This window comes from Arachis hypogaea, chromosome 20, assembly GCF_003086295.3.
Source record: "Arachis hypogaea cultivar Tifrunner chromosome 20, arahy.Tifrunner.gnm2.J5K5, whole genome shotgun sequence".
NCBI lineage: Eukaryota > Viridiplantae > Streptophyta > Magnoliopsida > Fabales > Fabaceae > Arachis > Arachis hypogaea.
Window position 1 is genome coordinate 83939900 of NC_092055.1, and position 16241 is coordinate 83956140.

The 16241-nt window shown below is 37.4% G+C and overlaps 1 non-coding gene across 1 annotated transcript; it reads left to right on the top strand.

Annotated features, from left to right (window-relative positions):
- The first annotated feature begins 2936 nt into the window (after positions 1-2936).
- LOC112787108 (small nucleolar RNA R71) lies at positions 2937-3044 on the top strand. Its single transcript, XR_003194540.1, has one exon. It is a non-coding gene; the product is annotated as a small nucleolar RNA R71 (small nucleolar RNA).
- Positions 3045-16241: the final 13197 nt, after the last annotated feature.

Below are 16241 nucleotides of genomic sequence, written 5' to 3' on the forward strand. Positions count from 1 at the left end.
TACCTCAGGTTGGGTTGCCTCCCAACAAGCGCTCTTTTATTGTCACTAGCTTGACATCTTGCTCTTTGATTATAGAGGCTGGAAATCATAATGCCTCAGTTTTTCTCCTCTTGCTGTAGGATTCCTTTCCTCCATGACCTGCACAATCACAAACAATCCAAATGAAAATTGGATATTCTCATGCCAGAATGTAGTCAGAGGATTAGTTGACACCATGTGTCAAACAGTTGGTAAACTTGAGAGATTAATGAACGAAAATCACTTCTCTCGTTTATTTATCAAGCTATGAGAATCATATTCAGCAAGATAAACCAAGAAAACTTCACTCTATTGCTAAAGTGAGGTTTCAATTAGCTCAGGCAAAAATTCAAACAGTTAGTGTGTCAGTCAAAAATTAAAGAAAAAGTGCTTGATCTAAACTACCACCTCACTTAATCATTGACAATCTAATCAATCCCCGGCAACGGCGCCAAAAACTTGATGGGTTATTTTGTTGGAAAAACGAATTTCTCCCAAAACACACAAATCTAACCGGCAAGTGCACCGGGTCGCATCAAGTAATAATAACTCACGGGAGTGAGGTCGATCCCACAGGGATTGAAGGATTGAGCAATTTTTAGTTTAGTGGTTGATTTAGTCAAGCGAATCAAGATTTGGTTGAGTGATTTGTGATTTGCAGAAATTAAATTGCATGGAAAGTAAAGGGAATGGGTAAATTGCATGAAATTAAAGAGAGCAAGAAATTAAAGTGCTGAATCTTAAAGAACAAGAAATTAAATGACAGAAACTTAGAATGCAAGAAATGTAAATTGCGGAATCTTAAAGTGCAAGAAATGTAAACGGCTGGAATTGTAAAGGGAATTGGGGATTGGATTTGCAGGATTTAAACAAGGAAAAGTAAATTGCATCAAACAGAAAAGTAAAAGAGTGTTTGGGTTGAATCGGATCTGAAGCAAAACAAGTAAATGAACATGAAAAGTTAAAACAGAATGTAAATTGGAATTTCAGATCTCAGGGGTCCAAAGACTAGAAAACCAGGTCTAGATCTCACTACCTTCCTTGATCCAACAAGAACAATTGCAAGGGAAAAGTAAATTGCAAAGAAAGTAGATGAAGAACAATTAACCGAAACTGAAATTCAATTAAGCAGTAAATAAACAGAGAGATCCAAGGATGAGATTGAAACAAAATTTCTTCAATTCTTCAACCCAAGATCCAAGACAGTTGTAATTGAAATTGAAAACAATAAAACTCAAAGGAAGAGAATGGAATTCTCCTTCCCCGAAACTAAGAAATTAAAGATCACTCAATATCCAAAGCTCTCCGAAAACTATTATGAAAACTCAAAAGGAAAGTTCTCGAAGAACTTGAATTCTATCCTATTTATACACTTTCTTCAAATGATCTTCAAGCCTTGAGTTGGGCCTTTGCTCTTGGTGGAATTGGGTTGAAAGAGGCCTTGGTTGATTGCTCTTGGAGTTTGGAGAAGAACCAAAGTGAACCAAATGAACCGGGTTGGAGTAGTGCAAAAGTTGGAGTAAAAGTTGGAGCAAAAGTTAGGGTCTAACTTTTGGTCCAACTTTTCATATCAGCCCCAATATTTTGCTGATACCCACGTTGGTACAAAAGTTAGGGGTCTAACTTTTGCTCCAACGTTGGCCTTCCTTGGTGCACTTATGGCGCCAACGTTAGCCCAAAAGTTAGGGGCTAACGTTGGTGCAAACTTTTGCTCCTTCCCTTGTATTTTTCATGTGCCAACGTTAGCCCAAAAGTTAGGGGCTAACGTTGGCGCAAACTTTTGGTGGCCAGGGAGGTTTTTCTTATGCCAACGTTAGCCACCACGTTAGGGGCTAACGTTGGCGCAAACTTTTGGTGCCCAGGGAGTGATTTTTAAGTTCCAACGTTAGCCCAAAAGTTAGGGGCTAACGTTGGGGCTAACTTTTGGTGCCCAGGGAGTGATTTTCAAGTTCCAACGTTAGCCCAAAACTTAGGGGCTAACGTTGGGGCTAACTTTTCACCCAAAAGTTTGTGCAAAAGTTTGAGGCTAACTTTAGGTCCAGCTTTTTGCTTCCTGGTTCAATTTCACTTATTCCATTGTCCTCTCTTTACTCCTAGCTATTCCTTCTTGCTTCAACCTTTCTCCAAGCTTTCTTCACCTATCATTAATCAACCAAACACATCAAAGCTATGCTTAAAATCATGAGATATTCATTCTTTCATAATATGTGACAATTATAGTATAAAACCTCATGAAATAGCATGAATTCATACATGGTTGATTAAATCAAAGGAAGCATGAAAATCTACCTAATTGACTTGCTTATGGCTCAAGAAAGTGCATAATTCTAATGAAAACAAAAGAAAAAGACTAGTTAAAATAGGCTAAGATGACTTGTCATCAATGATGATGGAAAAGGTTTGCTATTGCCAAACCTATTTCTCCCACCATTATTATTATTGAAGCCTTGTTGAGGCTTCTCTTGATCCTTCCATGACAAATTTGGATGATTTCTCCATGAAGGATTATAGGTGTTTCCATAGGATTCTCCCACGTAATTCACCTCTTCCATTGCAGGATTCTCAGGGTCATAAGTTTCTCCTTCAGAGGAGGCTTCTTTAGTACTTCCGGATGCAGCTTGCATTCCAGTCAAATTCTGAGAAATCATATTGACTTGGTGAGTCAATATTTTATTCTGAGCCAATATGGCATTCAGAGTATCAATCTCAAGAACTCCTTTCTTCTGAGTCATCCCATTATTCCCAGGATTTCTTTCAGAAGTGTACATGAACTGGTTATTTGCAACCATCTCAATGAGTTCCTGGGCTTCTGCAGGAGTTTTCTTCAGATGAAGAGATCCACCAACAGAGTGGTCCAATGACATCTTGGACAATTCAGATAGACCATCATAGAATATACATAAGATGCTCTATTCTAAAAGCATGTCATAAGGACACCTTCTGATCAATTGCTTGTATCTTTCCCAAGCTTCATAGAGGGATTCACCTTCCTTCTGTCTGAAGGTTTGGACTTTCACTCTAAGCTTGCTCATCTTTTGAGGTGGAAAAAATTTGGCCAAGAAAGCATTGACCAACTTTTCCCAAGAGTTCAGGCTTTCTCTAGGTTGTGAGTCCAACCATATCCTAGCTCTGTCTCTTACAGCAAAGGGGGAAAGCATAAGTTTGTAGACCTCGGGATCAACCCCATTGGTCTTAACAGTATCACAGATCTGCAAGAATTTAGCTAAGAACTGATGAGGATCTTCCAATGGAAGTCCAAGAAACTTGCAATTCTACTGCAGTAGAGAAACTAATTGAGGCTTAAGCTCAAAGTTGTTTGCTCCAATTGCAGGAATTGAGATGCTTCTTCCATAGAAGTCGGAAGTTGGTGTAGTAAAGTCACCAAGCATCTTCCTTGCATCTCTAGCTTTGTTGTTGGGTTCGGCTGCCATGTCTGCTTCTTTTTTGAAATTTTCTATAAGGTCCTCTTGGGAGTGTTGTGCTTTAGCTTCTCTTAGCTTCATCTTCAGAGTCCTTTCAGGTTTAGGATCAGCTTCAACAAGAATGTCTTTATCCCTGTTCCTACTCATATGAAAAAAAAGAGAACAAAGAGAGAAGAGGAATCCTCTATGTCACAGTATAGAGATTCCTTTATGTGAGTAGAAGAATAGAAGAATAGAAGAATGATAAGAGAGGGGAGATGAGTAATTCGAACAGAGAGAAGAGATAGGGGTTCGAATTATGAGTAGAAGAGAAGTGTAAGTAAATAAATAAAATAAATAGAAAGAGATGAGAGAGAGAGTATTTGAATTTTAATTAAAAGAAAATAAAAATTTTTTGTTTTTATTTAATTAATTAAGTTAGTTTCGAAAAATATTAAAAGAAATAAAATAAAATTAGAATTTAAAACAATTAGTTAATTAAAAAGAATTTTGAAAAAGTGGTTAGTAGTTTTCGAAAATGAGAAGTGAAAAAGTAGTTAGGTGGTTTTGAAAAAGATAAGAAATAGTAAATTTTTTTAAAATTAACACAAACAAGTCAAGTAGTTAGTTGAAAAAGATTTGAGAATAAATTTTGAAAAGATAAGAAGTTAGAAAAAGATTTTGAAATTAAAATTTTAAAAAGATATGATTGAAACTTATTTTGAAAAAGATTTGAAAAAGAAATTAAAAAGATTTGATTTTTAAAATTAAAGTTGATGACTTGACTAACAAGAAACTAAAAGATATGATTCTAGAATTTAAAGATTGAACCTTTCTTAACAAGAAAGTAACAAACTTGAAATTTTTTGAATCAAAACATTAATTGTTAGTAAAGTTTTCGAAAATATGAAATAAAAATAAGAAAAAGATTTTGAAAATTTATTTAAGAAATTCGAAAATATTAAGAAGAAAAATGAAAAAGATTTTATTTTTGAAAAGATTTGAAAAGATAAAATTTTTAAATTGAAGTTTTGACTTGACTAACAAGAAACAACTAAATTTTAAAATTTTTTTACCAAGTCAACTCAAAAGTTTAAAATTTGTGAGTGAAATAAGGAAAAGATATTATTTTTGATTTTTTTGGATTAATGAAGAAAGAGAAAAACAACAAAATGACACAAGACATAAAAATTTAAGATCAAAACAAGAAAAATATGTAAAAACACTTTGAATGTCAAGATAAACACCAAAAACACTTTGAAGATCAAGATGAACATCAAGAACATATTTTTGAAAATTTTTAAGAAAAGAAAGACATGCAAGACATCAAACTTTGAAATTTTTAATGTTTAGGCACTATGAACTCGAAAATGTATATGAAAAATAACAAAAAACACAAAACAAGAAAATCACAAAATTAAACAAAGAAAATCATCAAGAACAACTTGAAGATCAAGAAAGAACACATGATAAATTTTCGAAAATTTAAAACATGCAATTGACACCAAACTTAAAATTTGACACAAGACTCAAACAAGAAACACAAAATTTTTTTGGTTTTTATGATTTTATTAAATTTTTTTTGTATTTTTTTTCGGAATTATTTTGGAAAAAGAAAATAAAGAAATTCAAAATTTTTAAATAAGAATTCCAGGATTCATGCAATGTTAGTCTAAAGCTTCGGTCCAAAAGAATTAGACATGACCAAATGGCCAGGCAAGCTTTAGTAAAACACTGTAAATAAAAATATCAAATTTAAGAATCCAAAGGCTCATGCAATGTTATTCTAAAGCTTCGGTCCAAAAAAATTAGACATGGCGAAATGGCCAGCCAAGCTTTAGCATAATAAATACAGACATGTCCTTTCTATAATGGAAAGTGGAAACCTTAGTCCAAAAGATTAGACATGGCTTAACAGCCAGCCAGGTTTCAACATATCTCATGAAGCTCTAGAATTCATTCTTAAAAAAAAAATTTTTTGAATGATTTTTTTCCGAAAATGCATTTTTTTCAAAAACAAAAATAAAAAGCTTAAACATAAAATAAAATTACCCAATCTAAGCAACAAGATGAACCGTCAGTTGTTCAAACTCGAACAATCCCTGGCAAAGGCGCCAAAAACTTGGTGCACGGAATTGTGATCACACTTTTCACAACTCCGGTGTAACTAAGCAGCAAGTGCACTGGGTCGTCCAAGTAATACCTTACACGAGTAAGGGTCGATCCCACGGAGATTGCCGGCTTGAAGCAAGCTATGGTCATCCTGTAAATCTTAGTCAGGCGGATTCAATTGGTTATGAGTTTTGATAATTGAAAGATAAATAAAACGTAAATTAAAATAAAGATACTTATGTAATTCATTGGTGGGAATTTCAGATAAGCGTTTGGAGATGCTTTGTTGCTTCTGAACCTCTGCTTTCCTATTGTCTTCATCCAATCATGCGTGCTCCCTTCCATGGCAAGCTGTATGTTGGTGGATCGCCATTGTCAATGGCTACCATCCGTGCTCTTGGATGAAAAATAATAGGCACGGTTTCTGTACGGCTAATCAACTATCGGATTTCTTATCTCGGATGAAAAATACCAGGCACAGCTACCGCATGGCTAATCATCTGTCGATTCTCACTTGTGTCGGAATAGGATCTCTCTATCCTTTTGCACACTGTCACTACGCCCAACATTCGTGAGTTTGAAGCTCGTCACAGTCATCCTGCCCCAGATCCTACTCAGAATACCACAGACAGGGTTTAGACTTTTCGGATCTCAGGAATGCTGCCAATTGGTTCTAGCCTCTACCACAAAGGTTATAATCTCATGGATTCTAATGCTCTATTGTCAGGAGAGGCAAGTCAAATCCGTGAATCAGAGACCTAAGAGATTATACTCTAGCTGTCATCGAATGACTACGTTGAACATCATGTAGACCGCTTGTGGTTGTCAGGCACGAGGATCTTAGCTAAGCGAGTAACGAAGATAGTGGGTGATTGTCACGGGTCACCCCTTCATTCTGACTTAACTGAATTAAGTACGAGAGTATATCTTGGAGAAGAAGTAAGCGTGAATTGAAAGAGAAACAATAGTACTTGCATTAATTCATGAAGAACAGCAGAGCTTCGCACCTTAATCTATGAGGTGTAGAAACTCCACCGTAGAAAATACAAAAGAGAAAAAGGTCTAGGCATGGCCAAATAGCCAGCCTCCTAAATGTAACATAAAAGTTCAAAGATGTGATAAAAAGTCCTCAATACAATAGGAAAGACTAGTATTTATACTAAACTAGTTACTAAGGATTACAAAAAATAAGTAACTAAGTGCAGATAGTGCAGAAATCCACTTTCGGGGTCCACTTGGTGTGTGCTTGGGCTGAGAATTGAGATTTACACGTGCATAGGCCTTTTCTGGAGTTAAACGCCAGTTTGGATGCCGGTTTGGGCGTTTAACTCCAGTTCTGGTGCCAGTTCCGGCGTTTTACGCCAGAAAAGGGTCTCTGGCTGGCGTTTGAACGCTAGTTTGGGCCATCAAATCTCGGGAAAAGTATGAGCTATTATATATTTCTGGAAAGCCCAATATGTCTACTATCCAACGCAATTAAGAACGTGCTAATTGGGGTTCCGTAGCTCTAGAAAATCCACTTCGAGTGCAGGAGGGTCAGAATCCAACAACATCTGTAGTCCTTTCTCATCCTCTGAATCAGACTTTTGCTCAGGTCCCTCAATTTCAGCCAGAAAATACCTGAAATTACAGAAAAATACACAAACTCATAGTAAAGTCTAGAAATGTGATTTTTGAATAAAAACTAATAAAAAGATAATAAAAATTAACTAAAACATACTAAAAACTATGTAAAAACAATGCCAAAAAGCGTATAAATTATCCGCTCATCACAACACCAAACTTAAATTATTGCTTGTCCCCAAGCAACTAAAAACAAAATAGGATAAAAAGAACCGAAAATACAAAAAATTTCAAAACATCAATGAAGCTTAGTTCCATTTAGATGAGCGGGACTAGTAGCTTTTTGCTTCTGAACAGTTTTGGCATCTCACTTTATCCTTTGAAGTTCATAATGATTGGCATCCATAGAAACTTAGAATTCGGATAGTGTTATTAATTCTCTTAGTTTAGTATGTTGATTCTTGAACACAGCTACTTTATGAGTCTTGGCCGTGACCCTAAGCATCTTGTTTTCTAGTATTACCACCGGATACATAAATGCCACAGACACATAACTGGGTGAACCTTTTCAGATTGTGACTTAACTTTGCTAGAGTCCCTACTTAGAGGTGCCCAGAGTTCTTAAGCACACTCTTTTTGCTTTGGATCATGACTTTAACCACTCAGTCCCAAGCTTTTCACTTGGACCTTCATGACACAAGCACATGGTTAGGGACAGCTTGATTTAGCCTCTTAGGCCGGGATTTTATTCCTTTGGGCTCTCCTATCCATTAATGCTCAAAGCCTTGGATCCTTTTTATCCTTGCCTTTTAGTTTAAAGGGTTATTGGCTTTTTGCTCTTGCCTTTTGGTTTAAAGAGCTATTGGCTTTTTCTACTTGCTTTTTCTTTTTCTTTCTTTTTCTTTCTTTTTCTTTTTTTCGCAAGCTTTATGTTTTTCACTTCTTTTTCTTGCTTCAAGAATCAATTTTATGATTTTTCAGATTATCAATAACATTTCTCTTTTTTCATTATTCTTTCAAGAGCCAACAATTTTAACATTCATAAACTTCATTATCAAAAATATGCACTGTTCAAGCATTCATTCAGAAAACAAAAAGTATTGCCACCACATCAAAATAATTAAACTATTTTCAAGATAGAATTCGAAATTTATGTACTTCTTTTTCTTTTTCAGAAAACATTTTTCATTTAAGAAAGGTGAAAGATTCATAGAACATTCATAGCTTTAAAACATAGACGCTAAACACTAATGATCATGTAATAAAGATACAAACATAGTCAAAACATAAAGCATAACAACCAAAAACAGAAAGGAAAATAAACAAGGAGATTAAAGAATGGGTCCACCTTAGTGATGGTGGCTTCTTCTTCCTCTTAAAGAACCAATGGAGTTCTTGAGCTCCTCTATGTCTCTTCCTTGCCTTTGTTGCTCCTCTTCCTAGAGGTTTCTCTGGCCTTAGGTGCCATTAATGGTTATGGAAAGCAAAAAGCTGAGCTGGAATCCATGTTGATGGAGTAGACTCCCAACTTGACATAGGGGTTGATTAAAAGGAGACACTTGAGTTGGAATCCTCAAGTGATTAGTTAAATTGGAAGTTGTTGCCTAATTCTCTATTTACTAACGCTAGACCTTCCCAAGGGAGAGGACTAGGATTTGCGAATAAAAGTTAGCTCAATCACTTGACTTTAATTTCCTTTATTTAGTAAGGGTTAACTAAGTGAAAATAACAACCTCTTTATACTACACTTGAGAGAATTCCAACAAGGATAGAACTTCTAATTAATCATTCCCCCAGTCAAGGCTTTTATTTAGAATAATATAAATCTCTTTTAACTTTTATTTCTTTAATTTACAATCATATGCTTGTGCCCATTACCTAAACTCAAAATTTCCCAGAAAACTCCTGATTAATAAGATAGCACCCTTTTGTCAACTCGTTGGGAGACGACCTGGGACTCATACTCCCAGTATTTTTATTCTAATTTTTGTGACAAACCTTCTAAATTGATGAGCGGATTTTAGCTGGTTAAGAACTATACTCGCAACGTATTTCTATATAAATTTCTTAATCGGTCGACTTCCGCCCCGCATCAGTTTTTGGCGCCATTGCCAGGGAGTTGCAATAGCGTGCTAAATTATTAATTGGTGTACCTATTTTTAATTTTTGCATAATTTATTTTATTTTATTACCATGATCTATATGTTTCTTTCATTGAATGACACGTTCATTGCCTGATCCGAGCATAGCCGCATTTGACCCTGAAATTGAAAGAACTCTTTCATGTATTAGGTGAGCTCGGCGTCGGTTAGCCTCTGAGGGTGGTGAAGTGATTGTTATCAATTCACCAGTCTCATCTAAGGGCGAATCTGAACCGCCATCTAAGGGAGAAATAAGCTCCTCTACTAATAATTCGGCTGATTTACATGCAAGTAACATGGCAGCACCCAGGAGGATCACTCTCCAGGAAGCAGGAGCTCTAGACTTTACCTTGTAATGTATCAAGTGCGTCACCCAAATTTGGCTGCAGATTTCAAACTGAAGACTGCACTATTGATGCCCAAGTTTCATGGCTTACCTCCTCAGGAGCCTATCAAGCACCTCAGGGATTTTCAGACAGCCTGCTCTACTGTTAGGCGTCATGGTGCAGATGAAACTTCTATTCTACTAACCGCCTTCCTATTTTCTCTTGAGGGAAAGGCGAGGGAGTGGTACTACTCCCACCCTGAAGCAACTGTCACCAACTAGGATACGCTCAGGAGAGAATTTTTGGAAACATACTTTCCAGTTGAAGTTACAGATAGATTGAGGAAAGAGATCTCCTGCATCATTTAAGGTGAATCAGAAACTCTTTATGAGTACTGGGAGCACTTTAAAAATCTTCTGGACGCACGCCCCCACCACATGATTGACAATTTGGTATTGATTAGCTACTTCACTCAAGGCATGAAGCCTCGGGATAAGACTACATTGGATGGTGCTAGCAATGGTTCCTTGAAAAAGTACAAGACCACAGATGAAGCATGGCAACTGATCAGTGACCTATCTGAGTCCACTCAGAATCACAAGCACAGGAACAACCACTCAAAGGCTATTGCAGAGGTTTTCTCTAGCAGTGAGACTACTGCCATCACATAGGCTATATGTGAAATGACCAACCTACTGAAGCAGATGCAGTTGAATCAACAACAAACTCAGCCTCCCCTACCATAACAAAGCCAACAGTTGGTTCCCCAAAGAGTATGCGGAATCTGTGCTGATTATAGTCATTACACTGATGAATGTCCATAGCTCCAACAAGAGGAAACACCTTGGCAGTTACTCATAATTTCTATGACCACCCGAATCAAGAGTACAATCAATAAGGTGGCAATTACAACCAAGGTGGAAACTACAACCAAGATTGGAGGGATAATTCCAACCAAGGTTGGAGGGACAACTACAACAGAGGAGGCAGAGACAACAATGGAAATCAGAGGTGGAATAACAACAACAGACAGCAGAACCAAAACCAGCCCTACAAAGTACCTCACTTAAGGTAGTCCCAAGCACCTCAGAACAACCAACAGTAGGCCCCTCAGATCACTTACCCTTCTCCTTCTTCTCATGACGAGATGCTTCATTCTCTCGCACAAGGACAACAAGACATGTAGACTATACTGAACTCTACTTTAAATAGTCTGTATGCCACCTTACAAGCTCTCGTCTCCTGGATATATTCGTTACCTACTCCCACCAACCAGCCTTCAAGCTCCAGTGGAATTCCTTCTCAACCCTTACCTAACCACAAGGGTGGCATCAATGCCATCACTTTGAGGTCTAGAACCACACTTGAAGAGAGGAATCATGAGGAGCCAAGCCTACAAGAACACGCCCCAATTGAAGACTTAGTTGAAGTGGAAGATGCTGAAGAGGAAGAGGAAGTACAAGACATGGTTGAAGAAGAAGCATTTCAACCAAAGGATGGAGAACCAAAGGACGCAGAAGCTGCAAGTGGCGCCATCCCTATTCCATTTCAACACCTTGCAAGGAAGTCCAGAAAGCAGATGGAACTTGATCCTAAAATGGTAGAAATTTTCAAAAAGGTTGAGTTAACTGTTTCCCTTTTTGATGTTATTCAACAGGTACCTAAATATGAGAAGTTTCTGAAAGATTTGTGCATACATAAAGATAAAATTAATGAATTAGAAACTATTCCTTTAGGTAGTTCTATATCTGCTTTGATGGGAGGTATACCTGAAAAATGTAGTGATCCAGGTCCATGCATGGTTAACTGTACCATTGGGGGTGTAATATTTTTTGACTACATGTGTGATTTAGGAGCGTGTGTGAGTATTATGCCATTGTCTATATATGATGCTTTGAGGCTCCCTCCCTTAAAAAGGTTGGCAGCTCGTTTTGTTTTAGCAGATAAAAGCATCATCACAGTGGTAGGAATTGCTGAAGACGTGCTGGTAAGCATTAAGGGGGTCACATTTCCCATTGACTTCTATATCCTGGAAATGCCCCCTAATGACTCAGGAAAACCATCATCAATCCTGCTTGGAAAGCCATTCCTGAAGACTTCAAAGTTCAAGCTGGATGCTGTAACGACCCAATTTTTGGTACGTCATGATCATACTAGAAACTGAGCGCTACCAACTTGTCTACCTATCTATTATCTATTATTTATCATATGAGCCTGATTCGTTGTTAAAAACGTAGTTAATTTGCGAGGTACTTTCTTTTTGTGAAAACATTTGGATTAATAGACGAAATCATTCATAAGCAATTCACAACTGATAACAGATAAAACAGTTATAAACAACCATACATAAATACATCTCAAGTAGTTAACAACATTCAGTGATTCAGCCTTTATTATAGTATATAGTTTTAGTTAGAACACCCCTAGATATAGCTAGATAATAACTATATACATATATATACATACAACATCCCAGGTCCTGACCTGTTCAAGAAGTCCCTAAGCTGGCGCCCAGGCTAGCCTAGACTCTATACTCACCTAGTCCCTCTAAACTACTAAAGCGAGGGAAACTACGTTCTAGGTCTTCAAAACTCAAGTCAAGTGGAACGTCATCAAAAGATAGAACATCATCTGCTACTCCTCTGCACGATCAGACTTTTCCACAAGACGTCTCTCTGGTACCTCATGAAGTAGCCACACAATAGGAATCTCGTACACAGAATTTAGGTTAAAGTGCGCATACGAACGGGGTGCAGACGTTGGCTGGTCTCACAGTATATACATGTAAACAGAGAACGATATTTACCCTAGACTCCGAAGACTATCTAGAGCAGAATCCTCTTCTTGCGAACAGTCATCAGCGAACTATGGTAAGGTATTCTTACTTCCATCTGAAGGGGGAAGGGAGAGAGAAGGGGTAAGAACTGGGGAGTTCTTAGTAGGGTCGGGGTTATTGGTGCACGAATTGTGAATCACACTTTTCACAACGCGTACCACTGACCAGCAAGTGCACTGGGTCGTCCAAGTAATACCTCACGTGAGTAAGGGTCGAATCCTACGGAGATTGTTGGTTTGAAGCAATCTATGGTTATCTTGTAAATCTTAGTCAGGAAGTCAATTATGTTTATCAGTTGAATTGTGAATAACCAAGAGAGCATAAATTAAAGGTTACTTGTTGTGCAGTAATGGAGAATATGTTGGAGTTTTGGAGATGCTTTGTCTTCTGAATCTCTGCTTTCCTCTGTCTTCTAATTCACGCATGCACGTCCTCCTATGGCAAACTGTGTGTTGGTGGATCACCATTGTCAATGGCTACCTTCCATCCTTCCAGTGAAAACTACGCTCACGCGCTCTGTCACAGCACGGCTAATCACCGGTTGGTTCTCGATCCGGTTGGAATAGGATTTACTATCCTTTTGCATCTGTCACTAACGCGCAGCCTTCAGGAGTTTGAAGCTCGTCACAGTCATTCAATCCTTGAATCCTACTCAGAATACCATAGACAAGGTTTAGACTTTCCGGATTCTCATGAATGCTGCCATCAGTTCTAGCTTATACCACGGAGATTCTGATTAAGGAATCTAGGAGATACTCATTCAATCGTATATAGAACGGAGGTGGTTGTCAGGCACACGTTCATGATTTGAGGAAGGTGATGAATGTCACAGATCATCACCTCCATCACAGTTAAGCGCGAATGAACATCTTAGATAGGAACAAGCGTGTTTGAATGGAAAACAGAAATACTTGCATTAATTCATCGAGACACAGCAGAGCTCCTCACCCCCAACAATGGGGTTTAGAGACTCATGCCGTCAGAGAATACAAAGTTTAGATCTGAAATGTCATGAGATACAAAATAAGTCTCTAAAAGTTGTTTAAATACTAAACTAGTAGCCTAGGTTTATAAAAATTGGATAAACTATGATGGATGATGCAGAGATCCACTTCTGGGGCCCACTTGGTGTGTGCTGGGGCCCACTTGGTGTGTGCTGGGGCTGAGACTTAAGCAATTCACGTGCAGAGGCCATTTGTGGAGTTGAACGCCAGTTTTTATGCCAGTTTGGGCGTTCAACTCCAGCTTTTGATCCTTTTCTGGCGCTGGACGCCAGAATTGGGCAGAGGACTGGCGTTGAACGCCAGTTTACGTCATCTATTCTTGTGCAAAGTATGAACTATTATATATTTCTGGAAAGCCCTGGATGTATACTTTCCAACGCAATTGGAAGCACGCCATTTCGAGTTCGGTAGCTCCAGAAAATCCACTTTGAGTGCTGGGAGGTCAGAATCCAACAGCATCAGCAGTCCTTTTTCAGCCTGAATCAGATTTTTGCTCAGCTCCTTCAATTTCAGCCAGAAAAATACCTGAAATTACAGAAAAACACACAACTCATAGTAAAGTCCAGAAATATGAATTTTTCCTAAAAACTAATAAAAATAGACTAAAAACTAACTAAAACATACTCAAAACTATATGAAATTATCCCCAAAAAGCGTATAAAATATCCGCTCATCAGTTATTAGTTACGTTCATTTACTTGGGGTCGATTAGCAAACAAATAACATAATACAGCGAAGCAATAAACAGAAGATAAAGATAGAAAGAGAAAGTAGAGGCAATAGAAAGTAGAACACAAACAAAAGAATACAATAAAACACAGAAATAGTATGCAAGAAGACAAACATAAAGAAATAAACCACACACAGAAAGGAATGCAACAGAGAATGATGCGCAGACAAGAATGATGCATGTCTTGTCCTAGTGCAGGTAATGAGCTCATTTGTCGGTTTCTACCCGCTCCCGACGTAACCCAGCATTACTAGCCGGATATGGCTTTCCTGTTGGCTATACCCCTGTGTACAGGAAATAACCCCTCTGCCACCACAGGGTCCACTGCACGCAGGAAATAACACATCTGCCACTGCAGGGTTGTATGCCGACACACCTTCTGTATACAGAAAATAACCCCTCTGCCACTACAGAAATGGAACAGGTGGTCACGGTACTTCTGTAGCAGGAAATAACCCCTCTGCCTTACAGAAATAAAATATGGATCTGTACCGCAGGAAAGCGTTCTCAGTGATCACACCATTATCTATCTGATTGCCTCTCTGCAGCAGATGATTATACAAGTATATCTGGAGTTGCCTTAACGCAACAAATGAATAAACACATCTCTTGGGCCTACAGAAATAACACCTCTGTAAGTGAACTTCGGCTTACAGAAATAGCGCCCCTGTAAGTGAACTTCGGCTTATAGGTATCACAACTCTCTGTAGGTAAACTTCGGCCTACAGGAGCAACACCCTGAGATACACAATTGATATTCACTGCAGGTGAACTTCGGCCTATAGGAATAACAACTCACTGTAGGTGAACTTGGGCCTACAAGACCTCTAGGGCCAATGGAAAAGCAGCAGATGAACATCCAACCGAACATCATGCTACAAGGCTTAACTCTTTATTCTTATACTCTTCTCTTTATATCTCTTTACTCTGTTCTGGTTTCTCTTTTCTCTGTATCTCTCTACTCTGCTCTAATTTCTCTATTTAACGTATGTATTTAAAGCTTATGTAAATTTCGGTATGAATAGTTAGTCTGTCCCAAGTATAGGTTCATTAAGTCTATACTGAAACAGTTTAACTTTTCATATAATACCTAACCCTAGTCGTGACTCAAGTACTAACTAAGTTGCCCTAGTTCGTTCACTAGTCTGTGTCTGTTTTTCTGTCGTTAAAACTTTACAGACTTTTCTTTGGTTTTTATCTTTTCTTTAACTTTTTATCTTTCCTTTATCTTTGCCTCACTAATATGTTCTTACCACTCCCTAAGTGTTTTATGAAGGTAATTATGAGATTCTGCGCTTAAAGTTGTCTTTCTAAAGCTTTTACAGAAAACTGCCTTTTCTGCATTATTTTATTATTTTTATTAAAATATTATTTTTAATTAAATATTATTATTTAATATTTTATTATTATTTATTATTTTATTATTAAATTTTCGAAAATTAACTTACCTTTTACTTTTAACCTTTAAAATTAACTTTTTACCACGGTAACTTTTAATATTTCTACTTTAACCACCTTAACTTTCAGAAATTACAAAATAACCCCTCAAACACCAAAATATTTACTTCCTTGCCCTTTCTAAGATCTAAAAGGTGTTCTTCAATGTTCTTCACCACACTCAAAGTGTTCTTCGTGTTCTTCATAAATTCTTCAGATTCTTTCTCTGTTTTTACCCGTTTTTCAGTCTTTTCAGCAACCGATTTTTACTATAATTCATAATAAATTAGCAGCCACTAAAACCCCATATTTTCTACATGATTTTAACACAAATTGAACCCCAATTTAAGGTCTAGGGTTCGTTTTTCCAGCAGCCCTCAAGAACAACATTCATAGCTTGAATATCATCAAATTTCATCAAAATTTCAACAAACTTTCACCAAGAATAACTCATATAACCAATCAATTTCAAGCATAACCAAACCATATCATAATCACACATCTCAAACACAAACAATCAAGATTAAATTCATCACACCCTACCTGGTTTTGCTGCTCCTAATTCGATTAAACTTTCAGGTGGTCCTTAAGCACTTTTTCCTCCTAAATCACATCAAGAACAAGTTTAAATCCAAAAACTCTCAACTGACCAAATCTCACTCAGTATGTTAGG